At 44.6% G+C, this 22,246-nt stretch overlaps 1 protein-coding gene across 1 annotated transcript in view; it reads left to right on the top strand.

Annotated features, from left to right (window-relative positions):
- LOC117438267 (ankyrin repeat domain-containing protein 11-like) overlaps window positions 1-22,246 on the top strand; it is a 181,786-nt gene that overhangs the window by 18,446 nt on the left and 141,094 nt on the right. The window contains exon 2 of the mRNA XM_034073789.1: window positions 11,577-11,653. The gene's annotated coding sequence lies outside the window, so the exon portion shown is untranslated. The remainder of the gene's footprint in view (window positions 1-11,576; window positions 11,654-22,246) is intronic.

Raw genomic sequence — 22,246 nt, 5'->3', positions numbered from 1 at the left:
CAATAGAAAGGGCTTCTTCAAATACATAGTAAATAAAACTAACACAAGAGGCAATATAGGGCCACTGTTGAACAAGGTGGGTGCCCTGGAGACAGAGAATGTAAGGAAGGCAGAGGTGCTGAATGCTTTCTTTGCCTCTGTCTTTACTCCTGCAGACTCTCCCCAGGGGCCCCAGATTCCCCAGAAGGAGTCAGGACTGTTGGGGGTCGAGCATGGGTGCTTGAACAGGCCTACAGCAAGCTGTGAGAAAGTGAACTTATGACCCCAGGTTAAAAGAGGAAGAAGTGTCAAGATCAGCAAAACAGGAATGCAATAACAGGATGCCAGTAATTGAAAAAGCATGATGTAACGCTAAGCTGAAGCAAAGGTGTGAAACCAATCAGGAAAGGTAAAGGGGAGCGTCTATGCCTCGTGGACAAAGCGAGGCAGCCAATCAAGTAATGCGTGATCGCGTGTAAGACAGTATATTAAGAGCAGCCTTGTAATCAATAAATGGAGCTTTTGTGAACCTACATCGTATCGGTGTTTTCTCCCCTCCACCTGTCCGGGGCACAGGACAAAGGAGGAGTTTGCTTTGGTAGATGAGGATTGGGTTAGGGATCTGCTATGCAATCTGGACATCTATAAATCAATGGGTCCGGATGGAATACACCCACGGGTGCTGAGGGAGCTGGCGGAGGTCATTGCTAGGCCACTCTCCATCATCTTTGATAAATCGTGGGAAACGGGAGAGGTGCCTGAGGATTGGAAGATGGCAAATGTCACACCAGTCTATAAGAAGGGCAAGAAGGACCCGGGTAATTATAGACCGGTCAGCCTTACCTCTGTCCCTGGAAAGGTGATGGAACAACTTATTCTTGACGCCATCTCTAGATATATCAAGGATGAGGGGGTTATTAAGAACAGCCAACATGGTTTTATGAGGGGGAAGTCATGTTTGACCAACCTTATAGCCTTCTATGAGGAAGTGACTAGGTGGAGGGATGATGGTAGAGCGGTAGATGTGGTTTTTCTTGATTTCAGTAAGGCATTTGATACTGTCTCCCACAGCATTCTCATAGATAAGCTAAGGAAGTGTGGGCTTGATGATGAGGTAGTGAGGTGGATCAAGAACTGGTTGAAAGGAAGAAGGCAGAGAGTTGTGGTCACTGGCACAGAATCTAGCTGGAGGTCTGTGACTAGTGGAGTCCCTCAGGGGTCGGTGCTGGGACCAGTGCTGTTTAATATTTTCATCAACGACCTGGATGAGGGAACTGAGTGTACCCTCAGCAAGTTCACTGATGACACTTAGCTGGGAGGAGTGGCTGACACACCAGAAGGCTGTGTTGCCATTCAGCGAGACCTGGACAGGCTGGAGAGTTGGGCAAGAGAAACTTGATGAAATTCAACAAGGGCAAGTGTAGAGTCTTGCATCTGGGGAAGAACAACCCCATGTACCAGTACAGGTTGGGGGTTGACCTGCTGGAAAGGAGTGAAGGGGAAAGGGACCTGGGGGTCCTGGTGGGTAGGAGGATGACCATGAGCCAGCAATGTGCCCTTGTGGCCAAGAAGGCAAATGGCATCCTAGGGTGCATTAGAAAGGGTGTGGTTAGTAGGGCAAGAGAGGTTCTCCTCCCCCTCTACTCTGCCTTGGTGAGGCCGCATGCATCTGGAATATTGCGTCCAGTTCTGGGCCCCTCAGTTCAAGAAGGACAGGGAATTGCTTGAAAGAGTCCAATGCAGAGCCACAAAGAAGATTAAGGGAGTGGAACACCTCCCTTATGAGGAGAGGCTGAGGGAGCTGGGTCTCTTTAGCTTGGAGAAGAGGAGACTGAGGGGTGACCTCATCAGTGTTTACAAATATGTAAAGGGTGGGTGTCAGGATGATGGAGCTAGGCTTTTTTCAGTGATATCCAGTGATAGGACAAGGGACAATGGGTGTAAACTGGAGCATAGGAGGTTCCACGTTAACATCAGGAAGAACTTCTTTACTGTAAGAGTGACAGAGCCCTGGAACAGGTTTCCCAGGGAGGTTGTGGAGTCTCCTACATTGGGGATATTCAAGGCCTGCATGGACAAGTTCCTGTGTGATGTACTCTAGGTTACCCTGCTCTTGCAGGGGGGCTGGACTAGATGATCTTTTGAGGTCCCTTCCAACCCTTGGGATTCTGTGATTCTGTGATCTGTTTGAGGGATGGTACTGCCTGGAACAGGCAATCCAGGAGGTTACTCAATTGTGTGGAAGACAACTTCCTTTTGCAAGCAATAGAGGAGCTGACAAGGAGAGGTACCATGCTTGACCTTATGCTCAGCAACAGGGAAGGGCTGGTTGGAAATGTGATGCTTCAGGGCAGCCTTGGTTGCAGCGATCATGAGATGCTTGAGTTCGAGATCCTCAGGTTAGTGAGAAGAGCGTGCAGCAAGCTCACTGCTCTGAACTTCAGAAGAACAGACTCTGGCGTCTTCAGGAACATGCTTAGTAGGGTTCTATGGGGTTGTCCTGGGTTCAGCAGTAGCAGTCATTTTTTCTCCTTCTTGGTAGCTGGTGCAGCCCTCTGTTTTGACTTTCAGGCTGGGAACCGTGCTGATAACACATATGTTTTGAGTTACTGCCCAAATGTTTGGTTTGTCCAAGGACTTTGTGAGTCTTATGCTCTGCCAGGGAAGGAGGGGAGGCCGGGAGGAAGGAGAGACAGGACACTTGACCCAGGCTAGCCAAAGAGGTATTCCATACCACAGCACGTTATGCCCAGGAGGTAAACGATAGTTACTCAGAAGGGCTGGACTCTGGGGGTTGGGGGAGGTATTGGTCGGTGCTCAGTTGGGCAGGGTGGGGTGAGTTATGGGTCGGTGGCTGGTGAGATGTTGTTTTCTCTTCACTTGTTATTTGCTTTATGATTATTTTTAGTAGTAGTATTAATAGTAGCAGTTGTGATTTGTGTTATACCTTAGTTATTAAACTGTTCTTATCTCAACCTGTGGGTGTTACGTTCTTTGGATTCCCCTCCCCAACTTCCTGGGAGTTCGGGGTTTCAAGGGTGGGGGGAGTGAGTCAACGAGCTGTGCGATTTGGGTTTAAACCATGACAGGGGTATAGCCCTAGAGGGCAGGGGGGCCCAAGACTGTTGGTTGATATTCAAGGATCACCTGCTACAAGCTCAGGAGTGTTGCTTCCTAACTAGAAGAAAGTGCAGCAGGAGGGCCAGGAGACCCCCTTGGATGGATAAGGAGATGCTCAGGAAAGTTAGAGGGGGGGAAAAAAGAGGCCTATAAAAAGTGGAAGCAGGGACAGGTGGCCTGGGAAGAATACAGGGGTGCTGTCTGGGAAGCTAGGGACCAGGTTAGAATTGAGTCTGGCAAGGGATGTTAAGGATAACAGGAAGAGATTCTATAGGTATGTAGTGAATAAAAGACTGACTATGGAAAACGTAGGCCCCCTACGCAAGCTCTCAGCCTAACTAGCTACCCTAGATTTGGAGAAGGCTAAGGTTCTTAATGACTTGTTTATCTTGGTCTTCACTGGCAAATTCTTTGACCACACTACCCAAGTCTTGGAAGGTAGATGCAGAGACTGAGAATGATGACCCTAGGACCACTGTAGGAGAGGATCACGATCGAGACCATCTTAAGAACCTGAATGTGCACAAGTCCATGGGAACTGATGAAAACCATCTGTGGGTCCTGAAGGAGCTGGCGAATGAAGCTGCAAAGCCACTGGCCATCATATTTGAAAAATCATGGCAGTCAGATGAAGTTTCTGACCACTTGAAGAGAAATATAACCCTCATTTTCAAGAAGTAGAAAATGAATGACCCAGGGAACTACAGACCAGTCAGTCTCACCTCTCTGCCTGGCACTATCATGGAACAGATTCTCCTGGAATGCGTGCTAAGGCGCATAAAAAACAACAATATGCTTGGTGACAGCCAGCATGGCTTTACTAAGGGGAAATCCTGCCTGACCAATTTGGTGGCCATCTATGATGGTGTAACAGAACGGATGGGCAGGGGTAGAGCAGTTGACGTCATCTACCTGGACTTGTGCAAAGTGTTTGACACTGTCCCACACGACATCCTTGTCTCTGAATTGAAGAGATATCAGTTTGATGGATGGACCACTTAGTGGATAAAGAACTGGCTGGATGGCAGCATACAAAGGGTTGTGGTCAATGGCTCAATGTCCGGCTGGAGACCAGTAACGAGTGGTGTCCCTCAGGGATCAATGTTGGGACCAGTCTTGTTCAGTATCTTTGTCGGTGACATGGACGCCAATCTTTGTGGTTTGGCTGGTACGCTGGAGGGGAGAAGGGATGCCATCCAGAGGGACCTTGACACGCTTCTGAGGTGGGCTGATGCCAACCTTATGAAGTTTAACCATGCCAAGTGCAAGGTCCTACACCTGGGTCAGAGCAATCCCAGGCACAGCTACAGGTTGGGCAGAGATAAGATTCAGAGCAGCCCTGTGGAGAAGGACTTGGGGGTGTTGATTTATGAGAAAATGAACATGAGCTGGCACTGTGTGCTCGCAACCCAGAAAGCCAACTGTATCCTGGGCTGCATCAGAAGGAGAGTGACCAGCAGGTTGAAGGAGGTGATCCTGCCCCTCTGTTCTGCTCTTGTGAGACCTCACTTGGACTGTTCTGTGCAGTTCTGGTGCCCTCAACATAAGAAGGAGATGGAACTGTTGGAACAAGTCCAGAAGAAAGCCATAAGGATGATCAGGTTGCTGGAGCACCTCCCATATGAAGATAGGTTGAGGAAGTTGTGTATGTTCAGCCTGGAGAAGGGAAGGCTGCGTGGAGACCTCATAGCAGCCTTCCAGTACCTGAAGTGGGGCTGTAGTGATGCCTGGGATGGATTGTTTATTTGAGACAGTAGTGACAATACAAGTGGTAACTGGTTAGAACTTAAACAGGGGAAGTTGAGGTTGGATATAAGGAAGAAGGTCTTTACTATGAGGGTGGTGAGGCACTGGAATGGGTTGCCCAAGGAAGTTATGAATGCTCTGTCCTTGGCGGTGTTCAACGCCAGGTTGGACAGGGCCTTGGGTAACATGGTTTAGTTTTATGTGTTTGTGCTCATGGCAGGGGGTTTGGAACTTAATGATCTTAATGTCCTTTCCAACTGTAACTGTTCTGTGATTCTGTGGAGTGGCTGCAGTATCTGTTGTCTGGGTTTGGGTAACTGCTGTACTTACCAATAGGGTTGACATAGCTGCTGTATTTGGAGTTGGAGTAGGTATCTTTTCTATTTCTTTGTCATAAGTTCCAGAGTAGTTTTCTTTTTCCCTTTGAAGGTGCTGGATTGTGTTGAAGAGGCCTCTGTAAGCATAGGCTAAGTCCCTGTACTTTGCTGTCATTTGTCCTTCTCTGGTATGACCAGGATGACAACACATCTAATTGAAGTGTTTCACTAATTATTCTGGATTTTATACTTGTTCAGTGGTCAAGTTCCAAGGCACTGGAGGGGGCCCCATTGTGTAGTTACTTGCCCATACTATCCCACACACCCTGCCACTCATGACTGTCCAGTCTTGGGGAAAATCTCTTAGTTCTCCTATATCGTCATCTAACCCTAAACAAGACCCCAACTTGACTCTGCTTAGCTATCGAGATTAGATGAAATGGTTGTAGGTAAAACACACTCTGTGTGCCAACATGGTGATCCCCATCACAATCAGCAGGCAGGTCTCAAGGGTATCCAAAGGCAATTCAGAACCTTCAGAACTCTCAAATGATGCTGTAAATAGTCTGGTGGGGTGGCTGGGAAGGAATGGGAATGTCTCCTTCACAGGTTGACCACCCGAGGTGGAGAAAAAAGATGTGTAATTGCTAAGCAGTTCTGTTATATACCTCCCAAAGTATAGAGGTGGTGACCACACTGGGAAAGCAAACCAGATCTGTTTCATTATCAGTGATTCTTATAGAATCATAGAATAGTTAGGGTTGGACAGGACCTTAAGATCACCTAGTTCCAACCCCCCTGCCATTGGCAGGGACACCTCACACTAAGCCATATCACCCAAGGCTTCATCCAACCTGGTCTTGGACACTGCCAGAGATGGAGCATTCACAACCTCCCTGGGCAACCCATTCCAGTACCTCACCACCCTCACAGTAAAGAATTTCTTCCTTAGATCCAATCTAAACCTCTGCTGTTTAAGTTTCAACCCGTTACCCCTTGTCCTATCACTACAGTCCCTAATAAATAGTCCCTCTCCAGCATCCCTGCAGGCCCCCTTGTATTACAAGTCATTACCATAATGTACAGTGAAATAAAACCTTACCCCAAGCCCCTCAGCTGACAAACACTAAAACAGCAAATACAGGCTGTAAGTAAGGTATGACATGCTGAAACTGAGATCAAGAGCAACAACTTTGAGAACCAAGAAATCAGCATTGTGATGAGTGACTGTTAACCTGAAACAATAAATGCTGATCACAAATACGATTAGACAAACTCTTGTTAGATCTGTCAGTTATCTTAACCCTTCGTTCCTCACGTTGGGCTCCAAAAAGAACTGTCATGGTTTAAGCCTAGCCAGCTATCCAGAACCACCCAGCTGCTCGCTCACTTCCCCCCTTTTTCCTCCCACTCCCGGAGGAATGGGGCTGGAGAATGGAAAGAATGTATCTCCCAGCGGTTGAGATAAGAGCAGTCCAGTAACTAAGGTATAACACAAAACCACTACTGCTACCATCAATATTAATAATGAGAAGGGAAATAACAAGGGAAGAGAATACAACCGTTCACCACCTACTGATACCTAGCCCGACCTGAGCAGTGATCTAGCCCTTCCAGGTAACTCTCAGTTTACATCCTGGGCATTACATGGTGTGTTATGGGATACCTCTTTGGCTAGTTTGGGTCAGGTGTCCTGTCTCTGCTTCCTCCTGACTTCCCCTCTTCCCTGTATGAGCATGAGACTGAGAAAGTCATTGGTCAGAGTAAACATTACTGAGCAATAGGTAAAAGCATTGGTGTTATCAGTGGTGTTCCCAGGCTGAAAGTCAAAACCACAGCACTGTGCCAGCTGCTGAGGAGAAAAATGGCTGCTACTGCTGAATGGAGGACACTATTTTTTTTTTCTTTAACATTAGTGGAATTCTCTTTATGCTTTTGTCTTGCACTGCAGTAATGGGTGCTGGATGATCATAATTGGCTGTTGTGTTGCTGCAGAAATACTTGCTGCTTTGTGAATTCTAGTGAATGGCAATTTTTGTGGTTCACACCACTACATGAAATTTGGTTTTAGAATGTAGGGGCATGTGTGAGAGAGTGTGACTTGAGTCCCACTGAACAGAACAATTTGCTTATTATATGTGTATTTGGAAATGGTTTGTAAGTTACTGATAGGATGCAGGGCATTTCAGTTAAAGGCATGTTATTAATCTCATTTGTATGTATTTCTTAGAAACAACTTTCTCTCCCATCTTTCATATCTGCATTGCAACACGTCTCCTTTTTCTCTTTCTAAATAGTTTTGAGCTGCATATAGTGGTCTGGGTGTGCTCGAGTGACTGCCACAAATCTGATTATTTTCTTTGAGAGCCAAGGGAAAACTTCTGTTGCTGTGCTGGGCAGGGCTGTTCTTGGCTTTCAAGTGGATGTGAGCAAAACCTGTGGGAAGGAGCAGAGGTGATCAATTTTGCACTGTTTCTGTAACCCTTCGGTTTCTTCAGGACTTTCCTTGTAGTCCTCCATCCAGCTCTTGGGCTTCCGAACACAAGACAAATGTAGATCTGTTGGAGTGAGTTCAGAGGAGGCCACAAAGGTGTCCCAAGTGCTGGAGCTCCTTTGCTCTGGAGACAGGCTGAGAGAGCTTGGCTATTTCATCCTGGAGAAGGCTCTGGGGAGACCTTAGAGCAGCTTCCAGTACCTAAAGGGTTTACAAGAAAGCTGGAGAGGGGCTTTTGATAAGTGCCTCTAGGGACAGAACAAGGGGGAATGGTTTTAAGCTGGCAGAGGGGGGATTCAGATTAGACATTAGGAAGTTCTTCCCTGTGAGGGTGGTGAGGCAGTGGAACAGGTTGTCTAGAGAAGGCTGCCCCATTCCTGGCAGTGTTGAAGGCCAGGTTGGTTAGGACTTGGAACAACCCAGTTTAGTGGAAGGTGCCCCTGCCTGTGTCAGGAGATTGGAACTAGATGACTTTTAAGGCTCCTTCCAACCCAAACCACCCTAGAATTCTGTGATTCCCTGAACTCCAACACTTGTTTGGAATTTACTTGGATGCTGTAACCAGGCAGGAATAGAATCCCTGTTGCAGAAGCGATCTACAGATATTCCTGGAGGACACATAGCTGGTAAGTATGTGGTGTGAGAAATCATCTCTAGATGGAAGCTTTTATTGTAAAAGCTCAGGGTAGACGCAGCAGTGAAGCAGCTATTTATTAATGTTTGTGCAAAAATGGGTGTCCTAGTAAGTAGGCATACCCAGCAAAAGCAGGACTTTGATTTATGTTTCCTTTCCCATCCACAGGTTCCCTCCCTCATTTCCCTGTTGGTTGGGTACTCCAAGGTTTGCAGCCTATCTGATGTGAATAATGTATATGTTAACTCTCCCATCTCTGGTTACATTTCCCCTTCTCAATTTATCTTCTTTTATGGTTTGATTTCATAACTTTCTGGCAGACATGTGGTACCCCAACTTATTGTTTAACTACAGAACCAGTTTACACCGGCTTAGTTTCATGGGTTGTACAAAGATAGTTTTCTTTTTAACCACAGAGTATATCTTTCCTCCAGATATTATATTGTCTGGTTAAAGACAGTGTCTTTTGAAGTTATGGTATCTCAAACCTTTTGTTTTGTTCCCTTAGTAACTTAGCCCCAGTATTAAAAAATCTTAATATTGCAAAGCCTTAATATTGATCTTAAAGCTCTAATGTTGTAAAGCTCCATTCCCAATTATGCAAAACCAACACTGTTTCTCTTACATGTGTGGTTTGTAGTGCTGTCCGCTTATGGATTCTCCCCGCAACCTCAGTTTTCTTGGATTCTGGAATTCTCGTGATTTTTGCAGTTTCTGAGGAAAAGCATTTGTCACTATTTCAGCAGGGTGAAAGATTAGTGTTTGCATTCCAAATGCTGTTTAAGGCCATGCAGACAGTCTTACCATGTTGTTCTGAACATGCCTATGGAAAACATTCCTAGGTTTCCCCATCCTCCACATTTATTTTACTTGTGCCTCCTTGGGTTCTGTATCTGAGGTAGTGGAACATATCTGAACACGTAAGCTCATTGGTGTCATGCTGTTCCCTGGTATATGTTTTCACTGAAGCCCTCAGAGAGATGCCTCATTGAAACTGTCTCTTCCTGAAATTAGAGGGAAGCAGATGACTACTGTGGAAAGCGGCTATTCTACTCCCAAGAGCCTCCCCCCATATCAGAAGTTGGTCTAAGCCAAAATCTAAATCTCATACTGATATCCCATTACACTTCTTAATTCTGGAGCACCATAGAATCTGAATTGATGCAAGTCTGTCTGTAAATCAAAATACAACTTTTTGCTTCAAAGAAGCAGTAAAAAAAACTGTGCTTGCTTGTGGGGGGACTGGCTTTCCCATGGCTTGAAATGAGACTTCAGCACATGGCTTCTTTCCTGATCCCTGTAAAATGGGGATTGAAGTAGAACCCTTTCTGCATTCAGTTGGTCAAATGGAGAAATATCTAGATGTGTAAAACTGTTGAATCTCGAACACGCTTTTCACAGAGACCCTTCTAAGTGACTGCACCAGAAACACTCTGCTTTTGTTCTTTCATTGCTGACATCAGCCTCTGAAGCCAGCTCCTGCCTTGCTACTGTAACCAGTCAGTGTTCCCAGTCATCATTCCCCTGCTAGATCATGGCTGCCTGCCCCAGCTGCTTTGGTGGAAATAGTCTGTAATTAATCTTAATGCAAGCATACCTTTTTTTTTTCCAGATTATGTTTGTGATTGTAAAGCAGTTTCCATCTCCAAATATGGATTTCTGTAAAGTCATAAGATACCCTTTTATTAAAGAAGTTTGAATTACTTAATTCCTAGGGTGTGTGTTTTTTGTTTGTTTGTTTGTGGGTTTTTTGTTTTTTTTTTGTTTTTTTTTTTTTTTTTAATGAATGCTGGAAAAGTGCTGTGTGCTCTAAATCTGCAGTTTACTGATCTGTGTGGGAGTGCAGCAAGAGGAACCAGTAACTAATCAGTGGTGAACTGCTGAGGATGATGTGATCAGTGTGAAAGAACAAAAAGATGCTGGTGGGAGAACTTAGAAGTTGAAAGACTGAGTCTGTTTTAAACCAGAATCTGGTCACCAGGAACAATTAATTATTTAGTATTTATGCTACTGTTTCAATGCAAAGGAAGACAGTATCTTCTGGTTTGCATTGCAAATGGCTTTCTCTGTAGCTGCGGTTAGCTTGGCACATATGTGGGAGCCTTATCCACTGCATCGAGCCTTGTCTAGCAGTTTGTCTTGTAAGTTCACAGAAGGGAAAACAAGGATAGAAATGTTAGCTTGTGAACTGATCCATTTCATCAGACTTAAAGCTAAGAAAATTGGATGGGTAAATGTGTCTAACATTATTAATTATAACTTAGGCTTTTGGAAGCAGGTAATTTTAAATTGAAATGTTAGATTCTGCACAGCAGGAACATTGTGTGAGTGATGGAATACACACGATGCCCATGACCTGTGCATTGGGCATCTTCTGCTGCACTATTTGCTGTACTTAATAAATAATTTGATAAGTTTCATAAAAAATGGTACACTGTTGCTTGGCTCATATGTGATCACTATTTCAGTGTTACAATACTTAATGTATATCTTGCACATGAGCAAGTAATGAATAAAATTTCCATGTATAGGCCAGAAAGCAGATAGGAATCTTCAAAACTATGTGTCAGTATGTCATGGGACAGGATTTTTGTTGACTCTGATAATTTTGTGCATAGTTGATCTTGGTCACTACTGTCAGCAAGCAGCACTACTGATTTTCCAAATAACGTAGTTGGAAGTTCAGGTTTTTTTTCCCCCCAGTTCTATGGTTCTATGATCATGGGCATAAAAAATCTGGAAGAAGGCAGTGTATTACATGTTGCTCTGCCCAAACTCTGGTCTTCTGCACTGCAGATCCTCAAAGGTCTGAACTGCAAAATTCAGGCTTGCTCTTGCTCATATGACAGGCTTCCACTGAGCTGTGCTGTCCAAAAATTGTATCCCCTGTGACAGTCACCTGTGACTGCTTGGCCCCACACAGCTGTGGTGAATGAGTTCAGGGAAAACCCAGGTTTTGGGCTTGGAATCAACTGCCAACCCTTTCATGCACCAGTTAATAAATGCAATTCCCCCTTGCCTTGGGTGCTGAGAGCTCCTTCTGGTTCCTGCCCGTTGTTTGAAATTTCACTTTAGGAATTTGTAGTTGGAAAAACATCCGTGAAAAGTGCAGCAAGAGCTGTTGCTCTGTGCACATCTCCACTTCTGTTTGTGCAGACTCAGGAAGTTTATTTCTGGATTAGGCAAGGACTTTGATTTATTAGCCCTTCATGTACTTGAATATAGCATACTTGTTGCAAATAAAATTGTTTAAATTTCCTAATTAACAACTTCCTATATTTTTCAGATTACACAGCATTTTTGGGACACATATCTGGATTTTAATGTATTTCCTGCTAATGACAGCTTTCAACTATGGAATCGGTAAATATTTACTTGGCTTCTGTTCCAGTTTTTGCTTTTATTACCAAACAAGTGCTTGTGTCCATGGTGTGTTGGGTATGGTGGTTTTAATTTCTATTTATTTTCTGAAATATGAAAGTAAAAATTTCAAACTTCCATGGATTAATTTAAAGGTACTAACCAAGAGTATATTAGGAAATGTCTTTGGTTATGAGATGCCTTTTCACTTTTATATCATTTCAAATGTAGCAAGTTTATCCTAGACTTCACTGAAAGCAAAAGCTACTTTTCCTGCAGGGTCACTTCCAGCACTGGTTTGTCCAGCAGACTGTACAGTTGTTGGTGCTGTTGATTGCCGAGTGTTAAATATTCTCCTACCTCTAGTATATCATGGTCCGCTTTTGAAATATCTTTTTTAAAAAGAAAAGTCTATTAAAACCTCATAGCAGTCTTCCAGTATCTGAAGGGGGCTATAGGGATACTGGGGATGGACTATTCATTAGGGACTGTAGTGATAGGACAAGGGGTAACGGGTTAAAACTTAAACAGGGGAAGTTTAGATTGATAGGTGGACCACTCGGTGGATATAGAACTGGCTGGATGGTCACACTCAAAGAGTTGTGGTCAACGGTTCAATGTCTGGCTGGAGATCAGTAACGAGTGGTGTCCCTCAGGGATCGGTGTTGGGACCGGTCTTGTTTAATATTTTTGTCGCTGACATGGACAATGGGATTGAGTGCACCCTCAGCAAGTTTGCCAATGACACCAAGCTGTGTGGTTCAGTTGATATGCTAGAGGGAAGGAATGCCATTCAGAGGGACCTTGACACACTTGTGAGGTGGGCTGATGCCAACCTCATGAAGTTTAACTATGCCAAGTGCAAGGTCCTACACCTGGGTCGGAGCAATCCCAGGCACAGCTACAGGTTGGGCAAAAAGGAAATTCATGGTAGTCCTGCGGAGAAGGACTTGGGGGTGTTAGTCAATAAGAAAATGAACATGAGCCAGCAGCGTGCACTCACAGCCCAGAAAGCCAACTGTATCCTGGGCTGCATCAGAAGGAGCGTGACCAGCAGGTCGAAGGAGGTGATCCTGCCCCTCTACTCTGCTGTCATGAGACCTCACTTGGAGTATTGTGTGCAGTTCTGGTGCCCTCAACATAAAAAGGACATGGTACTGTTAGAACAAATCTAGAGGAGGGCCACGAGGATGATCAGGGGACTGGAGCACCTCCCATATGAAGACAGGCTGAGAAAGTTGGGGCTGTTCAGCCTGGAGAAGGCTGTGGGGAGACCTCATAGCAGCCTTCCAGTATCTGAAGGGGGGCTACAGGGATGCTGGGGAGGGACTATTCATTAGGGACTGTAGTGACAGGACAAGGGGTAACGGGTTGAAACTGAAACAGCAGAGGTTTAGACTGGATATAAGGAAGAAATTCTTTACTGTGAGGGTGGTGAGGTACTGGAATGGGTTGCCCAGGGAGGCTGTGAATGCTTCATCCCTGGCGGTGTTCAAGACCAGGTTGGATGAAGCCTTGGGTGATATGGTTTAGTGTGAGATATCCCTGCCCATGGCAGGGGGGTTGGAACTAGATGATCTTGAGGTCCTTTCCAATCCTAACTATTCTATGATTCTGTGATTGGATATAAGGAAGACATTCTTTACTGTTAGGGTGCTGAGGTACTGGAAGGGGTTACCCAGGATGGTTGTGAATGCTCTGTCCCTGGCAGTGTTCAAGGCCAGGTTGGACGAGGCCTTGGGTGACATGGTTTAGTGTGAGGTGTCCCTGCCCATGGCAGGGGTGTTGGAACTGGATGATCTTAAGTTCCTTTCCAACCCTACCTATTCTGTCATAAAAAGTGCCAGTTTTGTAATGTTATGTCTCCTTGTGATTAGTGTAATTGAAACAGATGACACCTGTTTCATTTTGGGCAGGAAAACCTCCCAATATGCTGAGACTACAGTTCGATTCAGTGTTAGGATTCAACTCTTTGGTAGCATTAGCAGATGTAGAAATAATAGACTACCTTAGAGTGGAATTTAGGGGGGAAAGAAGAGATTTTTTTTTTTACTTGGTAATTTGAGAGGGCTTGGTGCTGTTCTCTAGAAAATGGAATGACACAGGTATAGCTAGTAGGAAGGAATTTGTTCTTACTGGTTTTCTCTGCACTACTGGTCGCTTGGTGTGTGCAAGCTGGATAAAAGCTGTTTGCTGCTTTCAGTGAGCTCAGCTTTGCAGTGTTGTGGCAGTGGTATGGAGGGGAAGCTCTGTGTGAGTTCAAGGTCATCCTCAGTGTACCCAAGAATGCTACAGTGAAGGTGGATAACCTACAGTGTGTTGCTTTTCTGTGGTGCTCTACTTCACTGACTTCTTGGGTTGTGCTGTAGCGGGATTATTTGTGTTGAAGTTGTCATTATGATAAAGGGCATCATTGAAGGAGAGCTGCTCTATGTAGGAGTACAGGTCTGTTCTGTCAGGTGGCTTTGCAAGCTGGTAGGTTTCTTTTGTCCTGGTTTTTTTTTAGGGTGGGGTGGGGGAAATAATTGTATTTAGCTTGTCCATAATAATTCCAAGGTATTCAGATGGCGACAAGATGTTATTTCAGTTTCCTTCAGCGAATATGAATAGCAGTAGAAGCCTTTTACAGTGAAACAAACCAGGCTAGGCATCAGTAACTCCCCTGCTGCAGCTAAGTAATTAATGTGTATGAAGTGTGGACCTCTTGCTGTAGTGTGCAGTAACTTTTCTTAATGGCTGCTCTGCACTCCCCTGGAAAACCCATCTGAATCCAAGCATCAGTTATAACCCAGGTTGGTCACTACCTATTACATTTCATAGTCTGTTACAGAGGTTTTTCACTCTTGAGTTTTGAAGTAAATGCTGGTGTTTTTTTTTTTAATGCAAATTATGCTTTTCCGACTTCTGAAACAAACAAAAAAAAGTGATTTTGCTGTGTGGGTTTGTAAGCCCTTGGAGATGATAGCTGAGTGACCTTTTCCAGTAAAATAAGGTTTTATCTGCTTCTCTGCAGAGACAGACTATTGAATTGCTTAAAATGCATCTTGGTCTTGAGGGTCTCATCATAGAACTGGTTAGCTTAGAAAAGACCTTTGGGCTTATTAAATCCTGATCCCTCTGTGTAGCTTTCCTACCCTTGATCAGATCAACACTCCATAGTTCAGCTCCATTCTTGGGCTACTGCAGTATGGAGATGTTGGGGAAAAGAGAACAAGGGGAGGAGATCAGAATTCTCTAGTGTTGGCTGAAAAAAATACCTGAATCTGCCACATTCTGAAGCTGTAGAGGTGAATTCCTAGGCCTTGTGTTGGTATAGAGGCTCTGGCATACGTGGCCCCTGCAGTTTCCCACAGGAGCATCTGCGGATTGTGCGGTTCTCTGATAGCCCAAGGCTTGAGTTAAAACCTCTCATCCTAAAGCACAGACATTCTAAAAGCAGGTTGTTGTTGTCTTTGTTCATTCCTTATCCTGTGCTGGTTAAAGCCTTGGGACTTTTGTGCCAGACTAGCTGAGAGATGATGTGCCACCTCCATCTTGTTTGAGGAGAAGGTGGTTTATCATGCAAGTGCTCAGCTTCTGTCACTCATCTGTTCATGACTATGAGAATGAGGTTGCTTTTGCTATAAACCTGTGAGTAAAAGTGCACTGGGGCACAAACCTGACTGGTTTGGTGTTTTTCTTCCCTGTTCAAGCAACTTGTGCATGCCAGCATGTAACTTGCTGTAAAGGATGCTGCATGCAGGGTTTCCCCACTGCAATGGGTAATGAGGAGCCTGATCTTCAGGACCAGGCTTACCTTTGTAGTAAGGTCCTGCAATGTTTGCTCTATTCTGATGGTACTGTTCTGTACTTCATAGCTTGGCTAATAGAAATAAAACTTCTGTGCTAGAAAGTGACTTTGAGGGCATCTACTGTGCTGTTTCCTTTGGTTGCAAACCTGATGCATGCTGTTTCTGTCCCTGGGAGGTCATTTGTTCCTATCACATACGCCATGCTGTTGTTTGTGATGGTGTGCTGTTAATCTGATCACCAAAATATTCTGTGGTCAAGTAAAATATTTGTATTTAGAGGTTTGTGTGGTGTTGGGGGTCGAGCATGGGTGCTTGAACAGGCCTACAGCAAGCTGTGAGAAAGTGAACTTATGACCCCAGGTTAAAAGAAGAAGAAGTGTCAAGATCAGCAAAACAGGAACGCAATAACAGGATGCCAGTAATTGCAGAAGCATGATGTAACGCTAAGCTGAAGCGAAGGTGTGAAACCAATCAGGAGAGGTAAAGGGGAGCGTGTATCCCTCGTGGGCAAAGTGAAGCAGCCAATCAAGTAATGCGTGATCGCGTGTAAGACAGTATATTAAGAGCAGCCTTGTAATCAATAAACGGAGCATTTTGTGAACCTACATCGTATCGGTGTTTTCTCCCCTCCACCTGTCCGCGGCATTCTGGTGACCCTGACGTGATACCAGGAGAGAGAGAGACCGTGGACGAGAGAAGGTGGAGATCCCGGCTGCCCGAGAGAGGCAGGAAAAGAGCTCAAATTACGTGGCCACGGCTGACCGGTGAGTCAGGCAGACTGCGGTCTGGTTCGGGATGGGTTTCGCTGTATCAGCGATAGAAAAGGCTACGATAGAAGCGTAGCGAAGAAAACAGGGTACTCGATACCCCGACAGGAACTTGTGGACTTTTTATTTTGGTGCCGACGAAGGGGGTTGTTAGAAAATGCGGGACAGTTATTCTCCAAAGATCAATGGCGTAAGATAGGGGAAGAATTGTGGGAGTCGGTGAAGCTTTTAATCTCGAGACTTGGGAGAAAATTACTAAGGAAGAAGCCCCTGATTTATGGATGTTTTCAGTCCTTCCTAAGGTGAAGGGAGCAACCCTTAAAGAGACAGACCTAAAGTTAATGTTGAAATGGTCGAAGACACGTTACCCAGAGATTGATGAGTCTACCGGATTTGAGATATCCTTGTGGAATGGGGCAGGAGTTAAGCTGTGGAATGCAGCCACGAAAGGCAATGAAGCTGTGAAAAGTTTGTTAGTCATTTGGAGAACTGTTTTAGAGATGCTAAAGTCAAAAAATGAGATCATGGAGACCAGCGTGCCCCCCCTCCCCCCCCCCCCCCCCCCCCCCCCCAACCTCCGCTGTTTGCTGCCATGGCTGTGAAGACTGAAGATGAGGATGAAGACCATCCTTTCGACCTGAGCCCTATTGACCCTGAGAAGGAGCCTGTGCACGTTCATCAGTTTGCTGTTGCTGCTCCTGAGATTCTGATGCCTGATAATGCCGATGCTGACCTGGATGGTGCTCTTGACCTGGAGCCTATTCATCCGGAAAAGAAGCCTGATTTATATCCCCCATATCCTCACGATAAATGGGTAGCTGTAAAGGGAGAAGTGAGACGGGTGGGGGATGCAGATGTATTGCACGGTTTCCTTGTGGTGTATATGCTGGTTCAAAACCCGCAGTGGGAAAGTCTCTTGTATGCTCTTATCAGGGGTATTGGGCAGAATGTGTCAGACCATGCAGTTGGGACCCCATATACAACTCCTTTGATACAGTCTCTCTGTGATACTCATGTACTAGAAGTTGGTAAATATAAGTATGTTCATGTTTCTATCGACCCTTGCAAACCTTTATAGATATTGCTGGCAACTTCTTCCAACATAGGCTGACCACCTGTGTCGGAACGAGTGTGCATTTTGGTCAGTATAAAAGCCCAAGCCTCATGCGATGTGAGGGAGGCAGAGCCTCTGCAGGGACGCCTGCTAAGGTTGGGCCTGCCACCTCGCACTGCAATGATGCTTCTCGGAGCTGGTTTCCTGATAGTCTTTACAGGGTCCTTGTGCCACGTCCTGTATGTGGGACTGTGCAGTGGGAGCAATGATTGTCCGGATTTTGTGTTTCAAATATTGTAGTTGTGTGGAGTGTGCTTGTGGGATCCCATATGTGTGTGTGTGTGATGAGGGCAGACAGTGTTCTGTGTATTTTTTTGTTGTCAGGTTCATGTAAAAGTTTTAACAGGTAGCAGTTTAACCTTTCGGGCAAGAAAAGGTTAATGCAAAAGTGCAGTTGCCGATAGGCCGGTGGTTTTAGCTGTGTGAGCGACTTTGGATAAAAAAAACAAAAAAAACAAAACAAAACAAAAAAACCAACAACAACAACAAAAAAAAAAACAAAAAACCAAAAAATCACTTGAGGGCAACTGAAAATTAACAGCTTGAATATGCATGCTTGTAAAGTAGCTATTATTAGAGGTTGTGATTTTGTGTATAAAACCACCTGTATTTACTAGCCAGTTGCTAATAAGAAACTATACCTTGTATTGTATGGATTTGTCACTTGTAAAAGAGATGTTAGAGCATGCAAATTTGCAGTAGCTGCTAGAAAATGCTAAGGCAAAAGCTAGAAAGATTCTAATATGATGGTAGTGTTATAAAGCAAGTAATGGAACAAATTAAGAGGGTGGGAGAACTCCACTGGTAAGAAGTTTCTTTGGTTAGTCACTCGCTGTCATCAGCATCTTCAACATGCTGATGCATTCTGTGATAGTTACTCTGCTAATGTAAATCTGTGTGTGCTTTGCTGTAGTAGTGACTTGTTACTGGGTTAAGCAGGTGAAACTCTGCATTGACAACAAGGTGCAAGGACTGAGATTGACCAAATGCCTGCTACCACAGTCAAGGGCAAGACTGGGTTGGCCTCTGTGTTTGCCACCAAGAAGAATCTTTAGCTCCGCTGCTGGCTGCAACCCAGCAGGTGTAGAGCGGTGGAGACACATGCCATGCCAGACCTTGATGTGAGGGATGGCCTCCGCTGTTATCAGAGAGCCATACAGGAGAAAAAGGGTAGGCCCAGCTGTGTACAGCTATCAACAGGGCCATACTGACTGCCAGAGAAAAGTATGAAGCCGCAGAACAACATAAAGAAACAGCAATGATAGAAATCTGTGTAAAATCTTTGTAATATCTGTTCTATTATGTGTGACCATGGGTAATGGACAAGTATACTGAGCACATGTGTTAAATCCTCATTATTCCATCCTGTTACATGGTGTGTAGGATTCACTGGTATGCCACATGTTATAAAAGTTCAAGTGACTTCAAATCAGACTAATCTTACTGAAATAATGCTACCTAGAGTAGTGGGTTGTTATGTTACACAAGTCAAGCAGTGACAGAGCAGACATACCAAACTGTAAAAAACCTTTAGTAAAACTAAAAATGGGGAGATGTGGAGACAGTGTTCTCACAGGAAAATGAATATTTGGTACATGAGCTCTGAATAACTCCGAGGGATACAGCAAGGCCGTGGGAGGCCCGAGGAAGCCTAAGCAAGCAAGATAAGAAGAAGCTGGAATTCACTGAGTTATGAGAACTGTGGACTGTTGGCAAGCGTTCGAGGTCAAGTTCTCACACCTGAGCTTAACCAATTATATGTTAGTCACTAAGGGTCTTCAAGACAAGTATCCAATCATGATATGCCAAATTGCTGTAGGTGTGTGTAAGCAATAGTATATAAGGAGTTAATGCTTTGCAATAAATGGCTTTTTGTCTGATCAAAAAAAAAAAAAAAAAAAGGGGGAGTGTAACTCCTTGACTGTTAACACTGTACAGTTTACTTCTGCAGCTGCTTCACATCCCCTTTGCATTAGAATGCTTCTGGGCATGTGTTGTATGAATCTTTCTGATCATTCTGAATCTATTCAGAAGAAGTTGTTTGAAATTAAAGAAAATATGAAAAAACTTACTGTAGACTCTTGGTTAAAATTGTTAGGAATAAGTAGTTGGTTAAGGAGTTTAATCATGATGTTTAGCGGACCAATAATAATTATGTTAATTTTGTTTTTTGGACCTTGTTTGTTACAATGTATTATGCAACGCATGCAGCAGATGACGAACGCCTTATTTGAAAAAAGAGGGGGAGATGTTGGGGGTCAAGCATGGGCGCTTTAACAGGCTTACAGCAAGCTGTGAGAAAGTGAACCTCTGACCCCAGGTTAAAAGAAGAAGAAGTGTCAAGATCAGCAAAACAGGAATGCAATAACAAGATGCCAGAAGCATGATGTAACGCTAAGCTGAAGCAAAGGTGTGAAACCAATCAGGAGAGGTAAAGTGGAGCGTGTACCCCTCGTGGGCAAAGTGAAGCAGCCAATCAAGTAATGCGTGATCGCGTGTAAGACAGTATATTAAGAGCAGCCTTGTAATCAATAAACGGAGCATTTTGTGAACCTACATCGTATCGGTGTTTTCTCCCCTCCACCTGTCCGCGGCAGTGTGGATTGTTTCTGGTGCGATCTGCAGAAGTAGCTGAATTGGTGCAGCCAGAGGACTAGGAATGCTGTGGTAGGTCATAGGGAGCAGCGAGGCTGTTCCACTGTAGGAAATCTTACAAAAGTCAGGCTTTTCCATTTTGGTATGTGGCTCCTTTATTGTGAGTTATGGGAGTTTTTACAACCATTGCTACTCTCAGTTCTCTGAAAGAGACTTGTGTTCTTTTGGGGTGCTGTGTGTCATTGTTCCTGTCCTGTCTGTGTCCTGTCCCTGTCTGTCCCCCTCTGTCCCCCCTCCGTCATTGTGTCTTGTCCCGTTCGATCTTCCCCCCCATCTTTCTGTAGTAATAACAGGAAAAGTCCTGTCTAAATGGATAGAGGAAAAGGGAGTTGAGTTGAAATGCTGGCTCTTGTGCTGCAACAACTAGGACAGGTATTTTTTCACTAAGCTGTCTGAATGGTTTGATCAGAACAAGCTGGGTTCATCATGGTAGTTCCTTTTTGCTTGTCAGCAGGAAATGGCTGTATTGCACTGAGCTTGTTCTGAAGTTTGGTGGCTGCTTTGCAGCACCAGAGCTGACATCTGGCATGATTTGTGCTTTCCCCACATCTTCATTAGGGAAGCAGAGGGGTCAAGCCTTTCTCCAAGCAACAGAAAGATTGCAGTGGCTTTTGATGGCGGTTTTGGCACTGGTATTTTACATAGTTCATAATGAATATGTAGGTGTGAGATTTAAAGAATGAATAAGGTAGAGCTGCTAAACAGAATTGCTTTTCAGAGCTGTAGCTGTGCCTTGTTCTGACCTCCTGAGAAGGATGCAATTGTAAAGCTGAGGCCTGTTGTGGAAAAACAATTAAAATACATGCTTCCAGGATTGAATTGTCCTCTGACAGTCAGATGCTGCAATAATGGTAGTGCTGCTTAGGTGGAATGTGACTTAACTGCTCAGTGTTTTTCTGTTATTGATCTTAAATGTGTTCATATATGGTTTTCAAGTTTTACTGCTTTGGGGGAAATAGAGCTTAGTATTCCACGGGGAAGCTATTTCTTTGCATAGAAGTGTTGTTCTGAGCTTTCTGGCTTTTTTTCCACGTGTTTCAGCTATTATCCCTTCCAAATTAGAGGGGTTCGAAGACAATGCAAGAATAGCAGTGTATGTTTTTTCTTTAACATGTTGATCACAGCCAATCAGAGGTTTTCCTGTGGTGCTGGGGTATGGTATGGAAGCATTGGCTTTTTTGGGGCAAGAAGTGGATGCGTTAGGAAACAGGGCCTGGAGAGAGGAGGGGAAGCCATGTGCAAGTGGGAATAATAATCTCATGTAACATTAAAGTGGAGCTGTGTGACTTGTGGGTTTGACTGACTTCTGCTGTGGTCCTTATCCCACCCTGAAATGGTGGAGCCCTTTCTCTCAGGGAAAATCAGGTTTTGGAAGTGCTGTAAAGCAGTTGGGTGGCTCTTCAGATGCAGGTTTGCCCAGAGTGTTTCAGACAAGGCTGTTTGGGTTAGTGCTGGTGCATGGCTCAGCCTGGGAAAGGCAACAGCTGGGGTGGGTGGGAGATGGATGGAGAGTGTTTCCTACCTAGTGTTCTCTTCTATTGTTGTACCTGTGTGTGTGCAAGGTGGATTTCCACAGCCCTTGGGAGTGGTCAACTTTTCCGCTTGTCCATTTTGTGCTATGTAACAGACAGCACCAGAGTTCTGTAATCTAAGTTTAATTTTTAAGGTTGTATCTCCACTATAAGTGAAGAGGTGGCTCCACTGTGAGACTAGATTTCTTTATGGGTCAGATGGGGCTTGAATTTTTGGACACAAACCCCTGCTGAGGCCTTCTGTAAAGAGCTTTAAAATCCTCCCCCTGTCCCCCTAGCCTGAAAAGGCTAGATTCTCAGATGTAATCTCGGCATAAGCATTTGATTTGAGTGTTTGAATTGCTGCTTTTACAGTTCTATGTTTTATAAGAATGTGTTAAATTGCAAATGTTGTTCACATGCCACTTTTGGCAGATGCCACCTACATGCCCTCAATTTGAATGTACTTTTCAAGAGAAGTGGAGGTAGAGAGGCTCCTTTCTTGCATGTCAGATATTGGAGAGTGGAGTGCTTTCATTAATTCACTTTCACTGACCTTTCCACTGCTAGTAAGCTAACATGGCCCATGTGCACAATGCAGCACCTTTAATGAACAGATCTGAGCTAAGCAGAAACCTCTTTAAAAAATATCTCACCTTGTTCTTTGGGTGTGATTCCAATCTGTGTTCACCATGATTGCAGAAGGGAGTTCTCGGTAAGAGCAGTCCACAACCAAATAGAACACTTGCTGGGCCATC

Source organism: Melopsittacus undulatus (genome assembly GCF_012275295.1).
Source record: "Melopsittacus undulatus isolate bMelUnd1 chromosome W unlocalized genomic scaffold, bMelUnd1.mat.Z SUPER_W_unloc_4, whole genome shotgun sequence".
NCBI lineage: Eukaryota > Metazoa > Chordata > Aves > Psittaciformes > Psittaculidae > Melopsittacus > Melopsittacus undulatus.
The sequence above is the reverse complement of the archived record's forward strand: the minus strand, read 5'-3'. Positions and strand labels throughout refer to the sequence as shown.